Raw genomic sequence first — 9,797 nt, 5'->3', positions numbered from 1 at the left:
CTCTTTCTCTAAATGGAAAATGGTGTAAATACAAAGGAGTGAGACTTATGGCCCATGGGATACTATAAAACAAAAAACCTCTTTGTCTTTCTCTCTCTCTCTATCCACTTTAAGATACTATGCTTAACTATGGAGCAAAATGCACTAGAATAAAATCAAACTCCTTTTCCTCCTAGTGGCCTAGTTATAATATAGCTCAATAGCCAACTAGGGTTTAAATTTGACCCATTCAAACCTCAATATGAGTTAAAAATTAATTTATCTAGAGTCTTATTCATCATGGTCATCTAACTATCCATTTTTCCATGAGTAATGGGGCTAACATGGCATCCTCTAGAATCATGGTGGAAAAAATAGGAAGGTCAACTTTTGGGTGGCATAACTTTTGCATACAAACCCCATTTGAGGTTGTTCTTACGCCGTTGCAAATGTATATCAATGTAAAAAAATTATAGGGGGTCTTTCACAAGTGAGTTTTTGGACCCCAAAAAATCATTAAATACCTCAAGCTATCTTTGAAAGGTTTGAAACGTTGATTCACCAAACTTGGACCTACCAGTAAAAATGGTCTTGTGAGCTGATTCCTCCCATTTTTCCACTCTGAAATCTTCAAGGTGTTTGAAAAATGATAAAATAGTCCAATCCATATCATATAATAAGGATGAAGTAGGATTGCACTTCACTCTTCCTTCACTATTGCTCTTTCTTCTAATAAGTAGGCCAAATTTACTATTTATTTAACCTTCACAAAAATGGTCTTCATGGTAATGAAATTTTACCTTTTTCCATGCTTCATGCATAACCCTCAATGCAACTATAATGGGGCTTATGATTCCTTATCTTCTCTTACCTATATTTTCAAATTCACCAATATTCTCTCACAAAAGTCTAAGGAAGGTGAGCTTACTAGATTTGTTTTGGTCAAGGTGTTGGTCTCAACAATGGAAATGGAAAGTGGCTTTGCTTCTTGGTGCTCTTGAACAACTACTTGTAGCTTTGAAAATGCTTCTTACTTCATTTCCAAATCTATTATATCTAAGCCATCCCGTGAGTGAGTGTGTCCTCTCGCAAGCTATCCATTTGATTGACCTTGTCTCCTAATTGCAGAAGCTACACTCTATTGTTTTCCCTATTTTCCATGGACATTGTGAGGGAGTCATGTCATTCATCAAATTGATTCTTTAGCAGTGATAGAATTTTGGAAGAGGTCTCAAGTTTATTCTCCATCTATTCCATATTTTGGTTAAATGTATATACCTTATCTTTCATGTGTTAGTTCTCTTCTTAAAGATGAACATTGATGACCCTTAAGTATTCCAACCTTTCTATGTTTACCCATGCCTAGTATCCATTCTCTTTATATTTATAGAAGCTAGGTCATAGTCCATAATTCAACTACTATAATACCTTGTGATGTATAAACAAGGGACTTATATTCTAGTTGCTTCGCCAACATGGATACTATGTGGAACTTTACTTCTAGTCTTTGTTTCTCTATATTTTACAAAGATATTTATCCTTGGATTTGTTTCAAGGCCTTTGTTCTCAGTGTACGTCGATTCCAAATGCTTCTATTAGTATGCAAAGGTTCGAATGAGCTCCTAATAAGAGAATCCACTGTGCGTATCCATTTGACCAACATGTCTCTTTATGGGGATAATATAATTGGTTATCTACTATTGATGAAATATGAGTGAAAGTTCTCAACTATGTTCTCTTATATAAGCATGCAAAGCTACAATGTGCCAACTAATTACCCACTATTATTTAGTGTACCCTACACATGAAACAACTTGCTAACATTGCAATAATAGTGTAGACGAGTTTTAAATTCTTTGTTGTTGATAAATAGGCAAACATACACAAAATGTTATTCTTTTCTACTTTAAAGCCTGCTACTACCCTTGAAGAATGAGAAGATGGTTCTACTTGTTAGACTTGAGATGCTAAAATAATGTTATGTACATGAATGTATTCAAAAAACCTCTGTAGATGTTGTCAACAAACAACAACTTACAACTTTTTCAATGGCACTAAATTACCTATATGTATTTAAACTTAATGGGAAGAATGTACTAACTCAAAAATTGCATATTTGATTGGGTGTTTAAAGTAACATCAACACTTGTATTCTAAAAAAACATTTTGTTTATGTAAACTCATCCCAATTTAATATACCAACAATACAACTTATGGGTTGGAAACAAGACATGAAGGTGAGATCATTTGCGTACTATGAAATGAGGCACCCAATGATCATCAATACCCTAGCAACAAAAACATGAGTATTTAAACATCAAAAAATAAATTAGATATTGTTAATGAATGAAATAACAAATTGAATTCTCTTACAATTAATTACGCAATGATTGGTTATCTCACGAGTCTTACACATCCTCTTCCCACAATATCCCTTCAATGGAATGCATTTTTTCAATCTAAAGGAAAACCAATATTTAATTCTAATAGATAGCAAGGTAAAGGAATGCTTGAATTGTGGTTCTTGATCTCATCACCCTAATGTCCATATCGGTAAGTCACAACAAACATAAGTAATAGCTAGTATAGGATAGCTCCAACAACGAACGTTACAAAAGATAACTAGTAAGATCCAAATACATTGACATAGAGATAAAATCACATATTTCTACATGATTTTACAATGGAAATGTGAATTACCAAAAGTAATGTCCAATGGTTAATGAAATTTGATAATTATAAGAACATATACTACCCATTCATGGATCCAATCATTGTCTACAAGCATACATCCAACAAATAAAAAAATAGAGGGGACAACCACATTTTTCCAGACAAAGAACTCACCCAACAATTTCACATGGCCTCTTGGGGATGCTTATGGCTTGTAGGAGAAGTGTACTATCACATTAATCCATGAAATTATATGCATAACCTCAAGGGACCAATAAATGCTTCTTGCATGTTGGTGGAGGTGCATATTCCCATAGGGATGGTCTATTTTCTATGTGTAAACTTTCCTATACTTGTCAATGACCTCACAATTTCATACATGTTGTTGGAGGCACATACATCCTTAACAAGTGTCAATAGTTTGTGTTGAGAAGTGTACCAAGAAAGTCTCAATTTGACTTTGCCTTGGTTAAATTGAGAAAATTCGTATTGCCACATCAAAAAACAACTTGGAGGTAGTTAAATAAGGTGACATGGCTTTTGTCACTCAGTTAGCTTAGTAAATTCGAGTTAGAGGGCTTGCAGTTCATTTATGCATGTGTGATTGCTAATTTGTAGTAATCTAGTTCAGTTATTTCCAGTTGCATTCAGTTAAACTAGTTCTAACTGTTGATAGAACTAGTTGGAAGTCAGTTGTGTTGTGGGACAGTAGTCAAACTTAGTGATCATCCAATTAACTGATTAATCAACCAAAAATAGCTCGTGCATGCAGAGAATTTGAGTTCCCCAGCTGTGGTGGACATTCCAAGGTAGTGTAACATCAATTGTAGACTAGTCTTGAGTGTACATGTGTTGCATGCAGTCAGAGATCCAACCTTGGGAATTACACAATCAATTGGAGGAAAATTCCTAAAAAATAGGGGCCTAATTCATCAGGATTTGCGCAAGGAAATAGGGGCTCAAGCATAGGCAAAAATTGACTAAGTTTGGGTCAAAGCTTCTAATTGAGTAGAGATAACAATTATTCACTTGCAGGTTGAGCTCAGAGTGAGAAAGCAATTGCAATACATTCTCTATTCATCTAATTAGTTCAAGCATGCTTAAGGGGTTTTTACCAATTTGTTTCCCCTAGATAAATTTGTGTACTTTTGTAGGTGATTGATGCATATTTGTGAATTTTTTTTCCCAAGAAAAAATCATAATTTCCATTAATATTCGAAAATTACATATTGTTGATGCTTGAAGAAGCATATTCTTTAAGTTGTGGTGAACCACCTTAAGATGTTCATGTACAAAAAATCCCGTAGGGTATACTGGTAGTATGTGCATAATTACATGTCAAAAATAAATATATACATAAGATTGTTTTGTGAAAAAAGTATTGGCAGTAGCTCAAAAAGTCATGAAATCAAGCCCTGTTAGGCCCCTGTATTCTGTGGTTGATGTATGGACGATGGTAGTACTAATAGAAGTCCATTCCCCTCTATTCTTGGATCATCCATAGACCCCGAGGCTGGATCACGACCTCCTTGGATAGATGGTCAAAAATCTGGTTGCGCTCCCTGTAGATGTGATGACAAATGATGAAGTCAAATTGGGATCTTAAATGCAGTGCATCATCCAATATATTCCTGAGTGTGTGTGCATGGCAGATAGATATATTGTTGAACCAATTAATAATGATCTTGGAATCACCAAATATTTGAAGGTGCCTACACTCTTTTTCTAAAGCAAAGTGCAAAAAATGTCTAAGTGTGATCAATTCTACAAAGTTATTGGTCCCATTTCCCAATCCCATCTAAATTTTAAAGAAGTGGTTCTCTAATAGGTGATTGATGCATATTTGCGAATGTTTTTTCCCCAAGAAAAAATCGTAATTTCCATTAATATTTGAAAATTACATATTGTTGATGCTTGAAGAAGCATATTCTTTAAGTTGTGGTGAACCACCTTAAGATGTTCATGTACAAAAAATCCTGTAGGGTATACTGGCAGTATGCGCAAGATTAAATGTCAAAAATAAATATATACATAAGATTTTTTTGTGAAAAAAGTATTGGAAGTAGCTCAAAAAGTCATGAAGTCAGGCCCTATTAGGCCCTTGTATTCTGTGGTCGATGTATGGACAATGGTAGTACTGATAGAAGTCCATTCCCCTCTATTCATGGATCATCCATAGACTCTGAGGCTGGATCACGGCCTCCTTGGATAGATGGTCAGGAATTTGGTTGCGTTCCCTGTAGATGTGATGACAAATGATGAAGTCAAATTGGGATCTTAAATGTACTGCATCATCCAATATATTCCTGAGTGTGTGAGCATGGTAGATAGATATATTGTTGAACCAATTAATAATGATCTTGGAAGCACCAAATATTTGAAGGTGCCAACACTCTTTTTCTAAAGAAAAGTGCAAAAAATGTCTAAGTGTGATCAATTCTACAAAGTTATTGGTCCCATTTCCCAATCCCATCTAAATTTTAAAGAAGTGGTTCTCTAATAGGTGTAGTAATGCGGCGACCACGCCGCCCCCACACCCCCCCCCCCCCCCCCAACCCCCCCATAGCTCCATGCTTGGGAATATCCATCAAAATAGGCCCAAGGAATGCTTCTGTCAATAACTTCAAAGGTAATGGTATAACGGGGAGCAGGTCGATCATCATTAGGTATACTGGAATAAATGGACAAAACATGTGCAGAGGCTTGATTCTGGTGAGGTTCGATATCACTGAAAATTAATTTATTTCAGGTCATCCAAATAGGCCAACATACCAATAGAGGGAGGTTTTTAGCTTTAGGAGGTTGGGCCGAAGTCCACCATGTTTTCCAGGCTTCAAGGATGGTATTCCCCTGCCATCGAAAGGTAATAGAGAGGGAGGAGAGGATTAGGGACCAAAAATCCATAATGGTGGGGAAATGGAGGAAGAGATGCTCGATGGATTCAAAGGCTTGTCGACAAAGGATGCACCAAGTAGGGCCATGGAAGGATCACTTCATAAGGTTCTCACCCGTAGGAGCTTTGTGGCGAAGTATATTCCACATGAAAAGTTTGGTGCGAGGAGGGGCTTTCAATTTCCATAATAAACTCCACCACTAGTCAGAGATTGGTGGCTTATGTGCAGAGTATATAACAGGGTAGCCATCCTTGGGAGTGTATTGACCATGCTTGGCATGTGCCCATATAAGTTCATCATCGCCTTCAAGAATCCTAACATGTGATTCAGTAAGAGCATTAGTGAAATTGTGCCAGTCAGGATGCCAATTGTCAGGGATTCCAAGATGAATAGCTAATTTCCAAGCTTGTGTAAAAATATTAGTGTTCTTTGGGTCTACAATTTGATCAAGATAGTTAATACCAACATTAGATAAAAATTGAATGAGATTAGGTGGGAGCCTGAATGCATTACCACATTCGGACCATGGATCCATACCCACACGAATTGAGGTGCTACTTTTGAAATAACCATTTAGTTGCTATTCTGCCTAATTAGTTAATCAATTTTGGATGCTTGTCAATAATCGAGGAGAAGGGAGAACTTGATTTCTACAGTGGAGTCATGTGCGTCCACAACCAACTGACCACAACATTGAAGGTAGAATTTCCGGCCATAGACAAATAATTGGAGTCAATCCAACGGCATACTTGCCCTTCCAATTCTGCCGCCATGTTCTCAAGATCTCTAACATTATTAGTACGAATAAATCATGAAATTTCTTCCACATAAGCCCAAAGATAGGAGTCCTGAGTAAGCATTATGGGATGATCAATGCCTATTGGGGCTGCTACTTGGAGTTGGTTATTCACTTCCTTGTCTTTCAACAACTTTTGGACATTTGTGTAATGACGAGACCTTCCGTTTGTGAGGTAAGGTCCGCTGTCCTCATTTTTTCCCAACCTGTAATAATTAGCAATGTCCAGTGGCTTGACAAGTAGCCTGTAGAGAGTGCCCAGTATTATCCACTCTTCACTGCACTGGAAATCATCTGGTAACTGGTGCTTGTCGTTCATCGTCATGATTTCATCCCAGAAGCCTACCAACTTTAGTCTGTTGAGGTTAGAACCTCACCAAAGTCTGTGTTATGTTGTTTCTTTTTGAAAGAATCATAATATCCAGTGCCATTTCTGAAACACTATACACGATATTCTTCTATTTCTCTGATGGCCAGTTCAATCTATTCTCGTACTTCATTCTCCAATCTAGACACGTTTTCACGTTGCTTCTTCTAAGCTTGTCCCACTCCTCTTAGGAAAATCCTTGCTGGATAGTTCTGCACAAAATTTCTCCACCCACACAATTATACAAAACAATAAATAGCTTACTAATATTGAGCAATAGTGAACACGAACATACATGATAGGTTCAAGGGAATCTATGCATATAAAGAATCAGTAGTTTACTTTATGTACGTGGATCTTATGAAAGACAGTCGCGTCTATACACAGTTTTTGATCTAGATAGTCGCGTATTCTTCTCTATGATGAAAAAGGAGTGGCAAAAATTCAAGGGTAGCTTCTGATATGCTTCCACCAGTTCATTATTGGCATTCTGGTTCTAATGTTGATTTATTGCAGACTATTGATCATTCCCTTATGCTTCTTAGGGTATTGGATCATGATGAGTTTATGAGCTATTATTGCAAATCTTATATTGCTGCTAATGAAATGGTTCTTTGGTGCATTTTCTGATTGGTGAGATGGATACATTGTGATCAAAATTGATGGTGTAGAGTTGGCACAGGTTCAGGGGGAACATCTACCATGCTTCTAATAGTTCACTATTGGCATTATGATCTCTTGAGCACTCTTTGTTACTTGATGATGTTTCTGATGAGTACATATTATTGCTGATGTATGATTGTGTTTGCAGTTACTACTGAGGATACATGTGCTACTGTCATTATGTTATGGGTTATCAATGATGCATGAATTACATATGGTGATCTTATGTATGATTTCTTGAGTTGCATTTGGTAAAATTGTCGATGGTGTCCTATCCTTGATAAATCTTGAAGATATGTATGCTATGTTAGTTGTTGACACTGCTAGTCAGTTCTAATCTACTCAATAATTTGTGATGCTGAAGGTACTCTTTTGCACATATGATTGCTACCTATGGTGTTGTGGTTCAAGAGATTGATGTTGCTGCTTATGGAGAGAGCATGTTGACCTTCATGACATGAGGTCATAGGGATGAGTTGATAACAAAGCTTTATTGCACAATCTTATGCTTCTATTGCAGTTGCTTGGTGATACATTTGGTCACATGTTGATGATATTGGAAAGATTAATGCTACATTTATCTATATGATGATATATTACTTCTTGGTGATGAGGATGTTCATGTCGCTGTCATTATGACATTTATGTTTCTACTATCAAATTATTATGTTGCAGATTCCTATATGGTGTATGATAGTTTCTAATGACTATCATGGTCTTGCTACCTCATTGTTGAGGCCCCCCTTGGTTTTGGTTATAAGTGTCATATATGTCTCTTGATGTAAAGGTCATGGAAATACCCATGTTGTAGTCATTGAAAATTCCAGTCATGTATGGGATATCGGGATCAAGTCATGTCATGTATGTAATCCCATTATTTTGGGACATTGATGTAAAGTTGGGTCCAATATGTAAACCCAATCTTTTTGGGTGATTGATGTAATTATATGAGCATAGAGTCATTGGTGATAGGAAATGTCATATTTGACTTGTAATTTAATTTGAATATCTTTATAAGGTCCAACATATGCTTAGGGGAGCATGGTCAGTATGCAGATTTCATATTCAAGAGATCAGACCTTCAGCAAGGGAAGTACTTTATTCAGTTTGGTTCAACCTTGTTCCCTTGATGTCAAAGGGGGAGAGAAGCTTGGTATTTGGAGAAAGGTGTTTAGAGATAAGTCTTGGTATTTGGAGGTGGGTTTGCAGGTGTTTACTGGTGGTTACCATCAAGCCCAAAGGGGGAGATTTTTGGCATTATGGCTAATGTGTTGTACTTGATGGAAACTCGTTTGATAAATATGTACTTCACGTCAACATTGATGACTATGGAATTCATGCAGATTGGCACATATGCTATAGAAGATATGGACAAAGAAATGGTAGTTATATTACAGATTGATGATAAATGTGAAGTTTGAGAAAGTATACATGGATCCTCTAAAGAATTTTCATGTACATACGCAGGTCTTGTAAGTGAAAGTTGCATACAAAATCTGAACCATAGTAATCTGGATACTATGGATCATTACCATGGTATTGGCCCACAGTAATTATTGTGGTAAGGCTATATAAGAAGATGGAGATCAAGGTGTTAAGTTTACAAGTAATGAATTGTTTATGAATAATTTGATTTGGAACAAGTGTGCACGAGGAAGCAAGGAGATGGATAATATATGATAGATCTGAAAGTCTAGTGAAGATTAATGAAAATACTTGCTTGATATATTTATGCTTGTATATTAGATATGTATCTATGATGATGATTTGATCCAATGTAGTTATGCATGTCAAGATATGGGCTTAACAAATGTTGTGATTTGCAGCGAAGGTTTGATTTAGTAATTCAAGATCTGTACGCTGGTTTGCTTCTAGTTTGTCGCGTACATACATGAATCTAGTTCAGTAACCTAGTGGATCAATTATGCGATAATTACTCAGAATGTTGAAGTATATACACAAATGTTATGCATGATAGTTGCGTGCATATGCTGATTAGTCTTATAGAAATCACATATATGTACTAGGGTTTGTAGTGCTGCTTGATGAAGAAATTTAATGAATTCTATTCTATTTGTCATTGTTTGTCAATGATGTCTTGATTTTTATCTGGTAGTGTTTACTGGGTTAATTGGATTGTGACTTGGTATACTGGTTAGCGATGACTGGGTTTTTCAGTGGGATAGTATTGATGTATCTGTTGTGATCCAATTTTTCAGTGATTTAGTGACTGACACAATGATTTAGTTTGACAGTATCTTCAATAGTCAGTGATTTGAGATCTGTACGCAGGTTCTCTTAAGAATAGCCGCGTACATACTCTGAATATTTTTTGGTCTATGTATTCTACATTTTGATACTTCAGTGGTTCATTTGGTTCAGTGATCGTATTTCAGATTCAATGTTCAATTTGATATTGAGCATA

At 36.3% G+C, this 9,797-nt stretch overlaps 1 pseudogene; it reads right to left on the bottom strand.

Annotated features, from left to right (window-relative positions):
• Positions 1–6,139: 6,139 nt before the first annotated feature.
• Positions 6,140–6,661, bottom strand: LOC149165052 (protein EDS1L-like; annotated as a pseudogene).
• Between the last annotated feature and the right edge of the window lie 3,136 nt (positions 6,662–9,797).

This window comes from Pinus tabuliformis, chromosome 5_1, assembly GCF_031772625.1.
Source record: "Pinus tabuliformis cultivar Carrire ecotype Pingquan chromosome 5_1, CPIR1, whole genome shotgun sequence".
NCBI lineage: Eukaryota > Viridiplantae > Streptophyta > Pinopsida > Pinales > Pinaceae > Pinus > Pinus tabuliformis.
The sequence above is the reverse complement of the archived record's forward strand: the minus strand, read 5'-3'. Positions and strand labels throughout refer to the sequence as shown.